The sequence below is a fragment of the Phasianus colchicus genome, chromosome 14 (genome assembly GCF_987193195.1).
Source record: "Phasianus colchicus chromosome 14, bPhaCol1.hap1.1, whole genome shotgun sequence".
Lineage (NCBI taxonomy): Eukaryota > Metazoa > Chordata > Aves > Galliformes > Phasianidae > Phasianus > Phasianus colchicus.
Genome location: NC_143449.1, coordinates 9,407,559 through 9,427,435, shown reverse-complemented (window position 1 = coordinate 9,427,435; position 19,877 = coordinate 9,407,559). Strand labels below are relative to the sequence as shown.

The following is a 19,877-nucleotide window of genomic DNA, read 5'->3' as shown; positions in this document are numbered from 1 at the left end:
GAGGATTGAAAGTGAAGGAGGATGCTGCAGAGCTGGATGGGCTCTTTAGGAGCAGGATGAGGTCTCCACTGCACAATTAGAACACATCCACACAGCACCCAGATTGCCTCACAGAGGGGAAACTAAGGCACAGAGCAATACAAAGTCAAGCATGCGTTCCTCCAGGCCAAGACACCCCTGTGCTGGGAAAAAGGAAACTTCAGAACTCAATATTGGCCTTTGTGCCTCGCAAGACAGTTGCCAGCAGAAATCTCTGTTGTTTAATACTGGCTCAAGTGCGCACGGCAGCCTTCCCAGAGCCTCAGAGGGAGCTTTGCCATGGGAACTGCTGCCGAGCCATCTTCTATTAGAAGTTACTACAGCTCTGCCAGGAAGCCTGCCCCGCGTTTTCTATTTTTAGCTGCAGGCAGACCTATTCATATCAGTCACTGCTGAAACGCGGGTCCTCACACACACGTTTGGTGCAATAATTCAGGGCCACGAAGTCAGTTCCTCAGCTTTGAGCGCAGCTCGCCAAGATAAATAACAAACCCATGAGCTGAGCGCTCGCAGCCCAGGGCGATGCAGCAGGGCTGAAGGCGCTTCCATCACACACATTTATTGCACAAGATCACACCACTACCTACGTGTGGTGCAAGCACTGGCCTGGATGTGATTCACCAGCTCAGGGTCATAAAATGCAAGGGAAGCAGGAGAAATGGGATGGGAGAGAGGAAGGGTCCTGAGGGAAGCATAAACAGATTCACAAAGCTCTAAACTGGTGTTTGTTCTCCTGCTTGCTAATTAATCCATCTTAAAACGCTTTTAGAAGAGAAGTGCTTCATTTGTGTTTAAAACAGGACAAATGAAAGTGATGTCTCCTTTTACAGCTACCCACTGTAAACATATGGAGAGCAAATCCCAGTGGTCCACAGTAACTCAAAGTTATTTGGCTAAACCGATGCAGGGAGAAGATGAAGACATTTAGTGATGGAGCTCCCAATCAGTCCAACCTTGTTCTAATGGCACTTCATCACACCTCCTTCTCTATCATGTACAATAGCACCTGCCAAACCTAAAAGACCCTAAGCCACGAAATCTCCAAGTGTAAAGATAAAGATGTTAATTATGAAGATCTGTAACTCACAGTTAACCTTCTGGAGCTCCCAGCAGAAGCTCTTGCACTGGAGGAAACGTGAGAACCACAATGCTCTTCATAGCCTTCAGACCCCCTGTCTGCAGTGTGGGGTCCCCTGGAGCTGTTGTGCAGTTGGTGACAAGATGTTGGTTGGTTACCAGCCTTTCTCCTTCTCTTCCCCATTGTTTTCTGAGTGAGAAAGCAGAACATGTAAGTGCTCCCAAGTGTTCCTAACTATAACTCTGTGCCTGGGGAGACTTAATTCAGAAATCTGTTGTCTGATTTGATCCAAATTTTGCAGAAAATACTACCTGGAGCTCTGCTATTTGGGAGCTGATGCAGGTTGTTTTTCTTGCTACACTCGGACAAAGGAAATCTGAGTTTGTGCTCAGCCCACAGACAGCTCTTCTCCCTGCAGCGGGACAGGAGGAGAGGCTCAGTCAGAAAGTGCCAGTCCAGCTGACAGGCGTTTGTGGCCAGCATCTGTGGGTTTAATCCCAACAGAGGCAGCAGAAGGGTGTCCCCTGCTCTCACAGCTGCTTCACTACCTGCCACAGCCCTGGGTCCCTCAGCATCATGCCAATGGCAGCCCCAGCCCTGCTAACCCCAGGTGCTAACACAGCAGATGGAACAAATGGACAAATGCTCCTTCTCCCATCCGTACATTTTCCAGGAGGGGCACCGACAGATAAATTAACAACAAAAGCCCGAAAACAAAACAATAAAGAGGATGAGCATATTAAGACATTTTCTCTCCCCAGTTTATGCTTCAGCTGCTACCTTGAGACTGGCACAGAAACCAACGTGCCGTTCACTCTGCACAGCTCCTGGGATCTGTGTGGCACACTTTCTGCTTGGGTACATTCACTTCTGGAGGCCATTAGGCAGGGTAATTTCACCAGTTCCTGAGCAAATGCCTGCAGGGGTCTTTGCAAAGCCAGTTCAGCACAACTGAAATATGGAAGAAATGTTCGTTTGAATCCTAAAGAGAGATGTAATGACTGCTTTATAGTAAAGCACATTAAAATCAGCCCCATTTTGGCTGATCGAGGCACATCATCAGCACTCTCCAAGAAGAAGAAATATTTCTCATCCAGCAAGTGAGCTTTACACCTTTATGGAAGAGTTTTCATCAACTGACAACACCCAGCTTGCAAAGAATTAGCTCACAGCACCACTCAGGCTCAGATTTAAAGAAACAAGTGCATTTAATCTATGTTTTTTCTTTCATTTTTTCCCTCTTTTTTTTCCTCTGGAACAGTACTTGGAGTTTGCTGGGCCCTGCTATGCTTAGATGCCATCTGGACGAACACATCAGCTGAGGTTTGCCAATTTGCTCTGCTGATGGCTGCAACCTGTTTGCTCACTGGCGCGTTGATGCCTCGGGTGCTGTGACCTGACCAGAAGTGAAATGAAAATGGGGAGGAGAAGACCTTCTTTACAGGAGCCAAGTGAGAAACTCAAGGGAATCACTGTGGGTTCACTGGCAATTTACAAACACAGGAGAAACAGTGGTGGGGTATTTGTAATAGCATATGCAGAAGGATGGAGGGGCTACAGGAGACAGACTGCAACTCACCTCCTTCACACCTGCTCCATTGCACAGCCACAAAGACATCCTTCCTCTTGCCCCATCTCTCATCTTAAATCACAACTTTGCCACCTGTGTCAAAAAATACATTAGACGGAAAGAGGTAGCAGACAAGCTGATAGAAACTGTTTTTTCAACAAGAAAACTTGTGAACATACAATGCACATTGTTTTGTTAAGAGTCTGGGGACCTGAGGGCATTAATTACAAGCAAGGTTGACAGGGTTTCCACCTGGACAAACATGCAGAAGATGTTTGTAGAGTGGGTAAGTGCTATATGATATACATCAGTAAGGGAAAGGAAACAGGGCTGTCAGTCCTCCCCCTTGCTGCTGGATGGGGACAAAGCCTCATCCTTGGCAGCTGTGTGCACTTGCCTGTACTCATCTGTGTGTGTGCACTCCTGTGTATGGGATGGCACAGAGATGTAAGGCTAACAATAAATCATATATTAGCAAACACTTGCCCCGAAACATGCTTGTGCTCATTCACAAACATATGCCAGAAGGAAGCCAACACCAAGAAATAAACCTCCTTTGGCTGCAGTATGGAATGTGGGTCTGGCTCCTGCAGGCTCTCCCCAGCACAGGGTAACCACACCCAGACAGGCACCCCTGTGTGTACCATCATCACGGCAAAGAAAAGCTGGACTGAACATCCCTGCAGATGAATTTGTTCCACCAAAGCAAACCCAATACGTGAGTTTCAACTAGTCCCCTCCAGAAAGGAGGTTCCTTTGCTGCCTGCCCCAGACTGATCCCAAGCAAGCTTCAACACATACCAGAAAGCAGTCAGTGGCAAAGGAGGATCTGGGCCCTGGCTCCCATGTCCTCTCCCAGGTACCAACACTGTGCCACTGTCATCCCATGCCTCAAAGTCCAAGTGTGGAGAGGCTGCCACTAGGAAAAAGGAGAATTCAGCTTCAATTTGCAGCTCCAAGGACAGTGATGTGGCAGATTTCCCTTTGGTGACTCCCACCTGGGTCCCTTGATTAAAGGAGATGGGCTACCCGATCTACTGGGTTTTTAATCTCTGGCACCGACAAACTTCTGATACTGCTTGCACTATTTTTGTCTCATTTTTAACAAACCAAAGCCCTGAAGTTGTTTCTCATATCAAACTCTCCCAGTCAATCTGATTTTCAGAAAACATAGCATGTCTGGGGAGAAACCTTTAAAAAATAGAGCACATTCTCCATTTGCATCTGAATGCTGAAAAACCCCATTGCTCCTCTATGATACATCATATCAGTGCCACCCCTGCCATGAAATATTCATGGCCATTTATTATGATGTTCTCTATTATCCCTGTAGAACTCTCTGATGATCAGTGTCTCTATTTGCCCAGCCTCCAGCCTGGATCAGTGCTCCCGTCCCTCCTCCAGCGCTGACAGGGTTTGCATTCATCCCCTTCCCCGTCAGCATTTGGGCCAGCCCCGCTGTGCTCTGGGGGCTGGGTGCATCCTGCTTCCTCTCCATGGCATCAGCGGGGACGGGGAGGGCAACCAGGACACACTCTGCCTGCTTTAAGTTGCAGGAAAGGAATGAAGTTAAAGCCAAGATCAACTTTCTGAGCCCAGTGTGACGGCACACAGAGCGGTTTGTGATGCAGAGTGGCCCTTTAGAGCTGGTCATATAACAGTCCCATTCTGCAAACCTTTTATTTCTTCTGCAGGAGCTTGCTAGACCTGCCTGTTACGTATAGAGGGGAGTAAAAAAGATCTACGAGGACACTGAGCTCTGCTTTCATAGAGGCTGCAAAGCTGAATCTCATTGGGGTGACCTTGATACAACCTCTTGTTTCAACAGAGCAAACAGTTCTGCGCCGAACAAACTGCTGCAAGAGGATTCGGGGCTCCTCGCTTGCCAATATCCTGGCACTGCTTTTCCCCAGAGCAGTGTCTTCCAACAGCAAACTGCATCAGCCTCGGAAAAATAAATAAATCTACTTTCCACATCATTTCATCTTCTGATAACAGTAATGAACTCAGTCCAAGGCATTACTGGGAATTAATGACTGGCTGCCTCCTGACTCACCAGCTCTTCCCAGGCTACCATAAATTCCCAGGAACCCTTATGAACCATGCACCAAGCAGGAAGCTGAAAATAAAGCAATTGTGCAAAGCCTTGGGACAGATATACAACACGCTGCCCCATGGGAGGCTTGGGAACTGAGATGGGCTCAGAGGTGCCCACCGGCAGCAATGCCACAGCTCCTTGAGCTGCATCACTTCCCCAAAATAAGTTGAAAACAGCAGACGTCACCCTCAGAGAGCTGCTCCTCTGGATAATTAAACTCACGTTGCATGTATACCTTTAACCTTTCTTCTGGCTAACTCTCCAGTCTCACCGTGCTCTTGTCTAAGAGATTAAAGAGTCTCCCAGAAGCCTCCCCCTGCATGTAGGTAATTCTGGACCATTATCACATCACCTCTAACCCACTCTTAATAAACTAAAAGAAGATGCTTCATTACCGAAGCCAAGCCAGCGGCTCATACCTGCTTGGCAATTAGCAAGCAGGGCACCTCCTCCCGCACAGGGCTGCTCAGGTCTGTCCTTCCAGCTCACACTGCTTCTGTGGGGAGAAGAAGAGTTAACAACATTGGTACATTCACATAGTTATTGGAATATCTTGATTTCTTGCTCTTGCGGTTGCAAATGTAAATTTGGATGTAACCAGCTTCAGTAATTAGATTTAATGACTAAAGAGCATTTTGAGATGGTGCAATTCATGAAGTTCTCCATCAGAAAGGATGGATTAGATTTGTTTCTTTTTCTGAAAAATATGAATTTCTGTCATCATCTAAGCACTGAACATGTTATCTTAGCTGTTAGTCTCAAGAAATTTAACAGAATTAGCACATGATTGTTAGCACTTATTAAGTGCAGCCCATGTGCAGATTTTTATGCACCAGAGCATTCAGCTGGCAGAAGAGACAAAGAGAGGTACGGCTTATATTGGAATACATTTTAATTTGGAGAAAATATAGCTGCTACATTAAACCAAGAGGCTGAGCAGTTCCACGCCAGCCCATAGCTACATTCATTTCCCGTTGGGTCTCACTTCTGCTGGAGTCACGCATCCAAACGACCCAGGCTCCAAGGACAATCACTGTAACGTACAGCCCAGCACAGGAAGGAGACTTGTCTCATGATGGATTAACCCCAGGCACGAGCAGCGCGATGCTGCAGGTGCTTTAAGAAGACGAGCCATGAAAACTAATCCTGCACTACAGATGCGTCCTTCTCCCCCCATAGGCACTGACCCTGTCCTTGGGCTGCTTGGGGCAGAGGGGGAAGTCGAGGTCCTGGGGCAGTGGTCCTTAGGAGCACCCAGGCCCCTAAGGGAGCTGGATGACAGTGCTGCAGAGGCACCCCTCGCCTGTCCAGGAGTTGTGTCCCTCCAGGTCTTTAATTAAGGCAGCCTGGGCTTCTCAAGCGACGGAGTGTGAAAGCAGCATCTCATAAAAACGTCCCAGCCCCAATAACACTTCTAAATCACGCAGCTGCAGTATGCCACATGGAGAAGCCATGGCAGCAAGGGGAAGGTTTTACGGGCTCTTAATTATGAGGTCTGGCACAAGTCTCTGGAGCTGGTACCCTGGAAAACAGTGGGGAGGAGAGCTCAGCACCATGCCACCTCTTGTAACAGCTCCCACACCTCCCCAGCTGCAGAGGGAGAGGAAAGGGCAGAGGCCTCAGGTCACCAACAAATGGGGGTGGGATTGATGTGCACCTACCTGTGAGGCAGATGGGCTCTTTCACACCACAGAGCACACATTTCTATGCACATAACCACATATCTGCTACACACAACTACACACAGTGGTGCACGTACAGCCATATGCTGCTGAGAGGGGAACTACAGCACAGGCTGCCCAGATAGCTGTGGATGCCCCATCCCTGGAGGTGCTCAAGGCCAGGTGGGATGGGGCCCTGGGCAGCCTGAGCTGGAGAGGAGCAAGCAGCCCATGGCAGGGGTTGGGACTGGATAGACTTTAAGGTTCCTTCCAACCCAACCATTCTGTGATTCTGTGAAGTGAACAAATCCCCAGACAGGGAACCTCACGATTAAGGGCTGTTTAACCCAGCTGAATCCCTGCCTGCAAGATCAAAGGCTGCAGCTGGAAGGCTGGATGTGTTCAGAAAGACATGGTTAATTGTGAGAGCAATTAGCCTCTGCAAGAATTGGATTCGCCGTGCCTGGAAGTGTTTAAGTCTCAGTGGAGATCCTTCTGAAAGATACACTTGTGTTTGGCTGGAATGGATGAGCTTGATACAGGAGCAGCCCACTTTATGCAAGAAGTCAGAAGAGATGAACAGAATGGTCCTTTGAGCCAGAAAATCTCTAAAATCTATGAAACTATTAATAGAGAGTGAGACATTTCCAGTGGGTTTGACAGCTAGATGACAAATCTGTGTTAAATTCCACAGGATCCAAAGAAACTCTGCTTGGCCTCATTTTCTGATATCCTCCAAGGGGTTTCCCAACAGGGGAATTTTAGTTTTCTTTTTTTAAACTTTAAAATGATATTCCAAACTGGAAAACTTCTCCACCTCCACTCCCCTTACCTTCCTCTGCTCCTCCATCTCCTCCTACATCTCAGCAAGTACCCACGTGTCCCCATGTGTGGGTGAAGAAAACACAAGCTGTGCTGCCCACCAGCCCCAGAGCCAGCTCCCCACGACAGCCCCCAGTACACAGCCCCCTTCGGTCCCACACTGAACTCTGCTCACCTCTGCAGTTTCTGCAAGCCACCACCACACATCATTGTCCAAGTCACTCAAATTGGACTGGAGAAGGAGCTCACTTGCACTTTCCCACCGCAGAGCAACCTCAGAACCAGGACACAATCCCATGGCTACGTTCCATTACATCCAGAATAGCTCAGTTTATCAGTGCTTCCCTATCAGTATTTCCCTTTTAGCTCTCTGCTGTGAAGCTTTATCCTCCCAAATTCAGCCTGGCACAGCAGCTCTCGGTATCCTCTGCTGGGGACATGCTTTCATACTGCCTCACTGCCTGCTCTCTCATCTCCCTCAAACAGAACAAGCGGTCACAAGGCATATTACATGATGCAAGTGATTAAGAATTAATAACTTCTTCTAAGGCCAATCATTTCAGCCGAGATCGCTATGAGTTTATTATTTTATATGTATGTTTTGAGAAATATGACATAATTGAAAATGTAGTATTACTCCCAATTGTTCATCATTTTCCACTGAATTTACACACATGCCACCACATACAAAAACCTCACTCAAGCATGCTGCATCCTCGCTCCCAAGCCTTCATTTGTCATGCTTGCTTTAACTCTTCAGGGAACTCTGAGTTACAAGTTTGTACAATGCCAAGATAACAGGCAAAAAGCATAACAGGAATGAGAATAGCAGTACCTTATTTGCTGGCAAGATTACACTCATGTGAGATCACATCTGTTCCTTCAGCAAGATCTGGGTGGAAAAAGCAGATTTAATCCTAACAGCAACCTTTTAGCAACTAAAGGGAGGCTGTAAGAAAGAAGGGGACAGGCTCTTTAGTGGGGTCTGTTGTGACAGGGTGAGAGAAAATGGTTTCAAACTAACAGAGATTTAGACTTGTTATAAAGGAAAAAGTTTTTACAATCAGGATGGTGAGGCACTGGCACAGGTTGCCCAGAGAGGTGGTGGTGCTCCATCCCTGGAGAGAAACAAGGTCAGGCTGGATGGGGCTCTGAGCACCTGATGGAGCTGTAGGTATCCCTGCTCATTGCAGGGGGGTTGGACCAGGTGGCATTTAAGGGTCCCTTCCAACTCAATTCTATGAACCTATAATAGCACTAACAATGAGAGTAGACCTAAAGTATAACCAGATCAACAGAACTACATAGGGAAGAATGAGGTGCAAATTACTGAAAGAGGTGCCCACCACTGACTGGGCAAAGGATACCATTAAGGAACACCTCGAGTGACTCTTCAGACAATTTGTGGTGTGCTGCAGGGTCACTGGGGTCACAAATTGGGAAGGAGAGGTCTTCCCTGGGGAAATGCCTTTGGTGGCAGCCATCAAATGAAAATGGAAGAAATGAGCAAAAAGCTGGGCAGATCCACCAATAATAATGATTTAGGATGTGACTGAAGTTCCTAGTTGCAAAAGGAATATAGAAACCACTTGGAATATTTAACCCAGAAGTTCCCAATTGAATGCATAGTTATAACATAGAGTCTGGGTAAACCCATAAGAAATACACAAGGATCCAAATTACTCAAAGAGGAGCAATTTGCAGAAGGATCCCCAGCTTGTTTCTCTTGAACATTTCTTTTGAAGACGACATTCTTCCTTCTCTCAGGAGGAATTTCCCCTAGTGAGCATCCTCCATGCACCACTCTGTGTGTCACACGATGGGGCTGATGGGGCTGGGTTTCAAACACTGCCATAGAGGATGCATTCTGGTGCCAGAAGATCAGCGAGATGTGGGGAGATCCCCCAGCACAGCAACAGGGCTCGAGATTCTCGGATGTCAGATCACTGCTGGGAGAGCTCTCAGCACCTGTTACTCTCTGTTCAGAACCATCCTCATGATGGAACAAAGCCTTCAGGAGCAGAGGACCTTTGGAGCTTCACTTTCATGTTACAGTTAGCACATACACGTGGCTGTGGCAGAAGCCCAGGACACAAAAAGAATAAACACCACAAAGCTGTCTCCCTGCATGCCACAGAGCAGCTCCATCAGCCAGGTCCACTCTGCCCTGGTCCTTGGAGCTGCTTTGCAGTGCCCCAGGTGCTGCAGCATTAAATCACTTTGCAAAGGCAGAGCTGTGCCTGGAAGTGTAAACAGGACCTGAGGGACGTGACAGCAGGAGGAAAGAGTTGGTTAGTGCCTAAGTCTGAAGCACCCGGTGTCAAAATGCCAGAAGCTTCTGCAGCACCTTGCTGACCACTGTTCTTCCAAGCACTGGGTGGTACAAGATTAGCATGTAAGGACTACAAATGTGGTAGAAGGGTACTCAAATGGTGCAGGTCTCTGGACAGAGCTGGAGCTCCAGGACACAGAGCTCATCCCCACGTGAGCTCATCACTCATCTCTCTGCTAAACTTCTTTCTCTGTACTGCAGAGGTAACATAGGGCAAAGTCGTGTCCTGAGGCACCTCGTGGAGCAGTCCAAGGCAGGAGAGGGTTGGGACAGAGCTCCTGCCTTCAGAAGCCCCTCAGCACGGCCGAGCAGCCCGCGTTCCCTCGGCTCTTTGCGTTCAGTAGCTTCTATGCGCAGACACTCATCACCCAGAGGGTCGGGCTGTCACTCTCCATCTCCTCTCCCTCCCAAACACTCCATTACGCAGATGGAAAAGCGCGGAGCTGCCAGGCGTTCTCCCCTTGCCTACAACCAAGCCAGCAGTGCTGCCCTCTGGAGGCCTCGCCTTCCTCCTGCAGGAGATGGGTTTTGGCAGCGCAGGGAATTTCTCTCTTCTTTCGCAGGATCCATTTGTGTCCCGAGGAAGAACAGAGAGGAGATGCCCACCAAATCCACACCCACATACAGCTCCCCTGGTCCCAGCATCTCCTGTAGGATGCAATAATGCCATTCCCACACCCTAAGACAAACACCCTTGTTCTTCCTTTGAAAAGCTAGCCCAACAGACCACAGCCATACATCTGGCTTTGCCCATAGGAGCTGTCTGATATTCACAGAGCTGCTCTTAGGCAGCAAAGCTTTTTTTTTTTTTTTTTTTTCCTTCCCCCTCCTTCCTACTTGTGCCTACTCTTGGTTCCTAAGCACTGAGCACAACCAAATGTCTGCAGGGGGGGCCGGGCTGCAGCTGGTACAAATCAACACAGCCGTGCTGATTCAGAGTGACCGAGCATCTGATACGAATCCTCCTGCATCAACAACACATTCTTGGTGACTACTGGCACTGCAGAAGAGGAAACTGCACAGAAAGACCCTTCCGTCACATTCGATCTCTCATCCCTCCCCATACAGCATGAGCCCTGGAGCCCAGCAGCCAGCCTTGCCCACCAATCCCAGCCACCTCAAGGGCTGACTGAGCCCAGGGAAAGGCAGAAGCACAGCACCCTGTTTCAAAGACATCAAGGCATTTGGGACCCTGAGCTCGCAAGGAAAACATGCATGAAAGCTCCTGTGTGCCAGGAGACACATGTAAATCAGGGCATCCCCAGGCAGATCCTCCTTGTCCTTCTTCTCCTGTAGTAGTGGGAGAGGGGTGGTGGAGGTCAGGCCTTTAAAGCCAGAGGACAGTAAATCCATGTGGCACTCAGTCCATTGTCTGAAGATTCATGGCTTTGTTCCCTGAAGGTCAGCTCCATCTGTTCTACTCAATTAAGGATAATCTATGACTTTTCCCTCTGCACCCTCCCTGGCCGTATGCTCCTTGTCAGCAGGAGACCATTGGTCAAAGAGAAACCAGAAATGCTCAGCATCCCAGAGAGAGGCAGGGAGAAGAGCAGGAGGAGGCAGAGAGCTCTTCATCTCACAGTGGGCTCCCAGGTATCCTGCTTCCCTAAAAGACTGAGGACTGGCAGAGAGAACAGTCTCCAGAGTGATGTAAATGCCCAGAAACCATCTGTAACTTGGGACAGCAGAGGACCCTTCTGCTCCCACAGCACTGCTCACACAGATACCCATCTAGCACCCAAGCCTCTTTGCTCTCTCCATTATTATAGTATCATTAAGATTGGAAAACGCCACTAGATCACAACGTCCATCCATCACCTCATCCTCACTAAACCACATCCACAAATACCATATCCAGATGTCTCTTGAACACCTCCAAGGAACAGTGACTCCACCACCTCCCTGAGCAGCCTGTTCCAATGTCTCATCACTCCAAGAAGGACTTTTTCCTAGTATCCAACCTGAACCTCCCTTGGTGCAACAAAGCCATTACCTCTGGTCCTTGGATCCAGTGCTACACCTGGGCCATGCCCTCCACATGGTACCGTTGGTGGGCTGCCCTACCGAGGGCAGGAACCAGAAACCAGGGCACATTTTCCCTCCACGTTTTCTATGGGACAAAAAGAAAGAGAAAGTAGAAGAATGTTTAGCCTTCCCATTTGTCCTCATTTGCTTTGCTAGCTAGCTTTGTTTGTCTGCTTTGTTTTTGAGCAGCCCTCAAGGCTGTGTTTTGGAGAGAGGGTTTCATCAAGCAAAAGAAGGTACAAAGATGAGTTAATGAGAACGATTATTCAGTGACAGCTGCTGCCGTTCACCTCCTAACAAGCGTAAGGCAGTGCCTTGCTAAAACAAGGCTTTCTCTGGTGATTATGTGCAGGAGGATTAACTTTGAAAACTTTGCTCAAGACCTGCAGTGATGTTATTGGAAATCCACTCAATGAGCAGACAAGCGCAGGGGAAACGGACCGTGTTTGAAGTGCGCCTGCTGTGAGCAGGCACAGCCTGGGGATGGATTGTGGGCACAGCAGAGATGCACAGTTCCCTTCTCCGCCACCCCAGGATGTACAGCTGAGGGTATGACCCACCTGGGGCTCAGCAAGGCACAGTCTATCTGCAAAAGAATTTTCTCCCCCGCATGCCGCAGCCCACAAATCAAGCCCTCTGTCTCCTGCCCAGACACCCCATGGCTGGGCTGTGAGCTCCTGCAATGAATGCTGGCTGTTCCTCACTGCCATCTCCCCCACAACTACAGTCAGCTCCAATAATGATTATATCTGCATCCATGCCTGAGAACAGCTCTTCATCAGCTCCTCCACACGGGGATGAGATGCCTAAGCTTGGCACATAACGCCTGCCATTTAACATCCCCATCAAGCCACAGGGAAACCAAATGGAGCAGAAAACTGGCCCAGGAGCTGTGCTTTCCTTCCAAACTGGCACCCACTGAACACAGGACCCCTCTCCATTCTCAGTTTGGCAGTCCAAGCAGCTCCATGCCCAGGTTGGCACTGGCAAGAAGCAGTGCTTGGTGTGGTGCTTTTACCTTTGCTGCTGCTGCAACATCACACACACACAGATCCCAGCTCCTGGGGGCTTAGCCCTGCAGCATCACCCCCAGGCTCAGCTGTGTCCAGACCCAGCATCACAGCCCTGCTACAAGCTCAGACAGATGGTGAGCAAGCCCCACTCCATCTCCTGTGGCTGTTTGGCCATTACAGAGAGCTGCACTCAAATTTGTCTGGCAGGTATCCATACCCCACACTCAAACATTTTGGCAGGGAGAGGCTACAAGCTGAGTAGGTGAGACTGCGCTCCCCATACAGACCAGGAAGGCAGGTCTTCCCACCACAGCTCCTGGGAGATCTTCTCCTGGAAGCACCAGCCTCTCCCTCCACTGACTCAGTTGCATTTCAGATATTGGTGGCCACAGACTCACCACCAGCCCTGACCCCACTCTATGGGCAGAAATCCCAAAGCAATGGCTATGCAGTGGCTTCCTCCTGTGAATCCCTTCTCCTTGACTCCCAGCTGTCCCACCTCCCCTGCTATCCACTCTGCTTCCTCCTGATGCTCAAGCAGCAGATGCAATACATCAGCCCCTTCACCAACACTGATTTTCTACAGCTGGCTCTTAGAAGGCCTGCAGGGGTCCTACTGCCACCTCTGCAAACCAAAAGCATATATTTCTCTTAGGCAAAGTGGGGGGCTGGAGCTTGATGATCTTTAAGGTCCCTTCCAACCTAAGCTGTTCTATGATTTCACAATCCTATGAATAGAGCAGGCAATCCTCATGGCAGTAAAACTCCCACCACTGGTCTGTACCCTTCTGCTTCCAGAGAAAAGGAAGAAGCAGGGTTTTTAAGCTCTCATGGGATGAGAAAACCATTGTGGGCTCCTCCACACACTCAAATCACATCGTTCACGCATTTAGGGCCAGAGGGCTGCCAAAAGCAGTGTTCTTAACATGAAATAAGAAGCTTTGACAAATATTTAATTGCATCTCTGCTCACAGGCAATTAGAGGAGTAGGACATAAGGTCTGGTTTTATGTGATGTTTTCTTTTCATTCTTTCTTTCTTTTTCCAGTTTGTAGTTCTTGTACCACAGAAATGTGTCTTGCATTGTAAAGAAATAGAGGAAGAGCCCTCATAGCATAAGAAGTCCGATCAATACTACTGGGTAGCCAGAGCCAAAAACATGACATAAATGAGCTGGGAATTGGAAGAAAGCAGCAGATATCATTCAAAACCCCAGGGCTGATGAAGCATGAGCTGTGCCTTGCCTAGATGAGCAGCCCTGGTGCAATGGGACTTGCGAGATCAGAGCTTGGAGAGGAGAACTCATGGGCATCGGTCACTATGGGGTGGGCGGAGGTGCAGTGGGAAACTGCATGAGCACTGGCAGGAAAATTGCATAGCAAGTGCTTTTGCTCCTGCAGAGTTTGTCCTGTCACTGGGGAAATGAGAGGGAGGAGATATCAAATGATGGAGAGCAGAGGCTGCACGTGGAAATGGGGGCAGGCACTGGGGTGAGGGCAGGGATGGGGAAATGGGGAGCAGAGGAGCCCCCGCCACTGCAGAGAACGTGGGCAGTGTGGCTGATGGTAGAAGCCTGTCCAAAAGGGGATGCAGGAAGGATTTATGAGCACAACTATAATGAAAAGCAGTTATCCGTGACCATCTTAAATCTTGTCAGAGGGAGGAGAAGAGGGGCCATCTCTGGTGTGCAGACTGGAAGACTGAACGCTGCTGTTCTGCAGCAGAGTTGCAAAACGAGACCCTCACAGAAGCAGCTGCTGCATAGGAAGGGGCTGATGTTCCTGGGCTGGGACTGAGCCGTGGGTACTGTGTTCAGACTGTGAAGGAGGGGAAGGCAAACAGCACAGGTGTCACTGCAGAGGGGCTCAGCATCCCTCCCAGCGTCCAGGGAGGGTCAGTGCTGCCAGGCTGCTGTAGCCTGAATGCAAGATAGGCTGAAGGACTCACCTCAAAGGCTCAAGAGACAGGGATGTCATTCTGGTCCTTTCCAACGCACACCAGTGTTGTTCAGCTCCCACAGCTGTGATTAACTCTGCAGCACTTCCAGCCCATGGTGTTGCTTATCCCAGCCACAGGAAAAAGGAATGCTCCATGCTCTTCCTTACCCCACGGCAGCTCTCTGGGGCTGGATCCTGAGAAATTTCAGTCCTCTCAAACCCACCATCTCCATTTGGGTGATGTTTCAGTCCTGAACCCAAGAGCACAAGAGGGCAGGGGAAGAGCTTTCACACTCCCAGCATCCAGCACAGGAGATGCCCGCTTCTGCCTCTGCAACAGAGCAGCTGAGCTGCACTCTCACTGGGAGAGAGAAGAATCAGGTAAAGCCGTGTCTACAGGCACATATGGAAGGGCTGGGATGCTGCCCAAGCTTCGGCTCAAAAAAAGTGCACATCTTATGGTATAAATATTTTGGTTCGCCTCCCCCTCTCCAACCCACGAGCTCCAGCACTGAAACCACAACAGCAGCCCTCAGCACAGCCGTTCTGGCACTCGCTTCCCTCCGATCCCCACAGCCACCAACGTTTGCTGCAACACAAGCCTGTGCCACCTGCATTACCCCAGCCCTGCCTGTGGTCCCAAAGTGCCTGCACAGACCTGCGTGCCCACCCCCCAGCTACTCTCCGTGCCTGCCCCAAAAGTTTCTCTAAAGACTCAAGGAAGTGTGATACAAACATGGTGGTTTGGGGATTTATTAAAATAAAGAGGAGAGGACATCCCTCAGAGGCTTTCTCCACTGATTTCTTTTGGAACAAGAAAAAGATAAGGAGAGAGCATGTCTAATGAAAGGAAAAAAATAGTAATTTTTCACCAGCGTGGCTCTTAATTCTTGAGCTGGCTGAGAAGAGAGGTGGCTTTGGCTGTGGGTGAGCCATGCACCCCATCCTCCAGCACAGCAGGGACCTGGGAGAGCCCAACAGCAGCAGTGCTCATTCAGAAGCAATAGACCCAATGCCAAACCTAAGCTTGGGCTCTGTGCTTACCTGGGCAAACATTTGTTTTGTTCTCTAATAGCAAGGCGGATGCGCTATTCCCCTGTGTAAACATCCACTCTCCAGACATAAGCACTTCTGAGCTGTGCTGTTCTGTTCAAACAGCCCCTTTCTAGGTGAAATCTGCTGCATTCTCCTGTGTCAACAGCCTGTGCTGGGGGCTTCCCAGTCTCCTCTAAAACACCTCTTTGGATGGGAACACTCCAAGGGTGGCTGTTTGTCTGTGCAAACTGCTCCTCTGTAGGTGCAGAGCTCTGAGCCTGTGCCATTCTGTGGCTGCCCACAATGGGCTGGGACAGGGTTGTGGTCACACTGAGCTGTAAACACAGAGTATTGAAATGAGCCTCCATAAAGGAGCCATCCATAAAGGATCAGCACTGGGAAGGAGAAAGCTCCTACATTTTCTATAGCCAGCCCTTGCCAAAGGATGGAGTCACCATTCTCCCTACATAGGGAAACTGAGGCAGGCAAAGCAACATGGTTTGCCCAAAGTCACCCAGCGTGGTGGCTCAGCCAGGAGGATGGCCACAACAAGGGTCAGTAAGGAGGAGCAGAGCAAGGCTGTGGGCTGAGCCAGGGCATGTGGCACAGAGAGGGAACAGATATTGCTTAGCCCAGATGAAGCAAACTGGCAGCAATGTGATTTTTTTCTCTATAAATATATCTGGAGGGTAAACATTAGGGAGGGGAAAAAAGCTATTTAAGCTGAAGGACAATAGAGGTGCAAGAAAACATTCATATTAATGTTTGAAGAAGCCAAAGAGCGGGTAATGGAGAGAAGGAAGGGAGGGACACAGCCTGAGGGAAGGACAGGGGAGATACAGGCTGTGCCCACTGCATCGGGACAAGGCACAGAGCTGGGGACCTGCACTTCCACTGCACAAGGCTAAACAGCGAGGCAAAATGAGACAGGTTGAAGATGGAAGGGCTGCCCGCTGTTCCAGCACAAGTATGGGTCACACAGAAGCTGATCCCTCCTACCCTCATCCTGCAAGCTTTCCAGGCAGGTGCCATAGAGAGCCACGATGCCCCAGGGTTGTGCAGGGCCCCCCAGAATGCCACCACACAGGGCCCTCGTGCTCTGCTGCCCACTGGGTTCAGTGCACAGCATTTCCTCCGCTGCCTCCTGGGAGCAGCGGGATTTCCATCGCCATTAAAAACAAGCCTTTGTTATTAGCCCCGTGAATTATTTATTCCATCATAATTAATGCAGGACTGTTAACAGCCATGGCAGAGCTCCCCAGCTCGCCTGTCTGCAAACACTGCTCTGCTTCTGCTCACCACTTTGGCATTAAATATGCATCGGGACTGATAAACGGCTCCAGCGCAGAGCAGCCCCACAGACAAAGCACCTGGAGCACAGATTCCTCCCTGGGGAAGGACCACACCGGGCATCTCCTGGCAGAATGGGCTCGCCCGATCCCCTACCTCCAAACCAGACACCTACCAGTCCCCCAAGGGCACTCTCACAGGCAGAAAGAGAGGGATGGACTGGTCTCTTTAGCGGCTTCATGCCCAGATGCCTATGGAGAGGAGGGAGATGGGCAGTAGCTCACCTAATTAATAAAAAGAAAAGAAGATAGATAGATGCTCTGGAGCTGCTGAGCTCTTCTGCTCTTTTGTCCGACCAGCCCCTGGAAGAAGAAATAAAGCAGTGTAATAAAGTACCATGCTGCCTCAAACTCGGGATTTCTGTAGGTAGAGAGCTGTGCTGGGAATGCCTGTGGGGCAGGACCTCCTGAGGACAGGTGATACAGGATGGCTATGACTCCCCATCACACTCACAAAAAGAAACAACCAAACCCAGCCCAATCCAGGCTGAGTGCCACAATGCAACCTGATACAGAGCCACACCTGGGAAGGCTTCACTCCCTCCCACCAGCTGCACCCCTCTGTCCCAGAGCGGCCTCCAGGACATGGCCTGAGTCCCCATCCTATTGCTCTCTGCTGTCTCCTTCCCCACAACCACTGCCCTCTCGGTTGGCAGTGGCTTGAGAGAAGGGCAGCCCTCAGCTGAAATCTATCTGAAATCCAGACTGTGGCTGTGCAGCAGATGGATCAGGTCAAGAGATGTGATGCAGCCCAGCTCCGTGAGGTCACCCCAAGCAGCCCCATGTGGGCCCAGAACAGCGTCCCTACCTTGGGAAGGGGTAAAGCCAGGCTGAGCTGTGGTGAAAGCAGGCATTATTGCAGAAGAGGAGATGGCTTATGCTGAGATGGAATTCTGAATGAGGTGCTGAAAGTAGGGCTGGTGCTCCTTGCTACCACTTGGATCTAAAACAAGGAGAGAAAAGAGGAAGCATTAGCCAGGTATTGTTTGGCTAATCCTGGCCCGGAACTAAAGTGCATTTAAAGTGACCCTTCTCAAAGCCTCATCTCTCCCATTTGATGTTTCTCTGATTCAAGGATCTTTTTGCCTGCAACATCTATTTCTCTGTCAACAGCACTCAGAGCATCTCTCTTGCTATCTTTAGTCTTGGTTTATTGATCCCTCATTCCTATCTATCCATCTAATTCTTTTGTGCTTATTTCTGCCTGTCACTCCACTTACTGCATCACACCTGGCCTGTTTTACAGTGTGCAGCTCCTGTTGGGCTGAGCAGCCCAGGGGATGAAACTGCTTTGTGCAGAGAAGGACTCCCCTCTGCAGACCCTGCAGTGTCTCCATAGCTGTGTCTGGGGAGGAGGGGGGGAGAATGAACACAAATCAGGCAGCAGCCCATGCTGCCAGACCCTCTGCCCTGCCATGGCATACCGTATCAGAGGACATTAGTCAGAGCCTTGATCTAACGCCATCCTGAATCCAAAAGGCAAGCCATACCCTTGGAGATAAGGGCATCCTTGACAGCAGAGTCAGCTCCCAGCGCTGGCAGGTTCAGGGCATGGCAGGGCACAGCAGGGAGCAGGAGAGGTGAATGTGAGGAAGAAAAGCCTGGGAAAAGTGGGGGGGGAAGTGCACCCACAGAGCTGCTTTTGTTTTATTTTCACCTTTCTTGTCTTTAAAGGTGAAGTGGGAAAAAAAAAATAAGGTTAAGAACAAAGCCTTGTTACTTATCCCGGCTCATTAACATTAACACAGGCCATGCTTGGCAAGCGGAACAGGAGGAAGGAGAAAGGTTTGAACGTGAGTCAACCATAGCCCAGCCAGCTGGGAAAGCCAACTTTATCCTGGGGTGCAACAGGCTCAGCACTGCCACCAGGCAAGGGAAGGGATTGTCCCACTCTGTAGGTGCCCCTGCTCATTGTAGGGTGTTGGACCAGACAGCCTTCAAGGGTCCCTTCCAACTCAAAGAGTTCTACGAGTCTAAGACCAAGGCTTTGGGGACAGGACAATTTAGGAAATCAAATCCTCACCCGCATTCCAGAGAGAACAGCAGAAAAGAAAGGGGGAGTGGGGCAGTAATTCAGGCTTAATTAGCCTCATCAAATATTCATCTGGTAATTTCCGTGAATTTACAGAGAATGTTAACAACATCAATACAATTAATTGACTCCAAGATGCTGCAACCTACAGCCCATCCCCAAACAGTGAGGCCAGGCAACTGGAGGTCCCAGGCACTGGGCTTTACTACAGTAAAGCCTATGGAGATGCTGAGCCAAGCGGGAGTTCCCCTCTCCAGCACCCAAGGTTGTATTCTGCAGCCTCCCTGCTGCTGCTGGACACATGAAACAAGGATGGCACAGGGGCACGAGCCCCATCACAGAAACCAATGCTGATATCTCTTGCTCAGGCTCAGAGCAATTTGGGGTGATTGGGTTCCTAAATACCACCCAGAATTTCCTCTCAAAATTTCAGCATGCCAGGTCCATGTAAGGTTGTAGCAGAAAAAAGACTGGTGAAAGGAAAAGAAGTAAAAGCTAACTGCTTTATGTGGACAGGTAAGGCTGCTGAGCTCTCACAGAAACACCAGCTATGCCCTTTGTGTCTGACAGAAAGCAATCAAGCCAAGGCCAGCTCACAGGAACCTTTGCCACTGCTTTGCAGCAGAGAGATTTCCACAAACAGCAGCTGGTTTGTTGGTTGGGTGTTTTTGTTTCTCGTTTGATTTTTTTTTCATGAGACATTTTCTCTCAATTTGTCTTTCTCAAAAGGTCACTTTTAAAGACAGCAGCCCACTGGCGCCCATCACTCCAAGGCTCTGACAAGCCAGAGGAACTGCCAGACCACACTTTGCCTCCCAGCTACGTTCAATGCTCTTTTATTCTCCTAACAGAGAAGGCCACTGCACTGTTAGAAACTCAAGAGCACC

At 49.5% G+C, this 19,877-nt stretch overlaps 1 long non-coding RNA gene across 1 annotated transcript; it reads right to left on the bottom strand.

Annotated features, from left to right (window-relative positions):
- Positions 1 to 2,148: 2,148 nt before the first annotated feature.
- Positions 2,149 to 14,817, bottom strand: LOC149916004 (uncharacterized). Its single transcript, XR_016470958.1, has 4 exons — positions 14,585 to 14,817; positions 5,181 to 5,281; positions 3,489 to 3,606; positions 2,149 to 2,780 (listed from the first exon to the last, which is right to left on the bottom strand). It is a non-coding gene; the product is annotated as an uncharacterized LOC149916004 (long non-coding RNA).
- Positions 14,818 to 19,877: the final 5,060 nt, after the last annotated feature.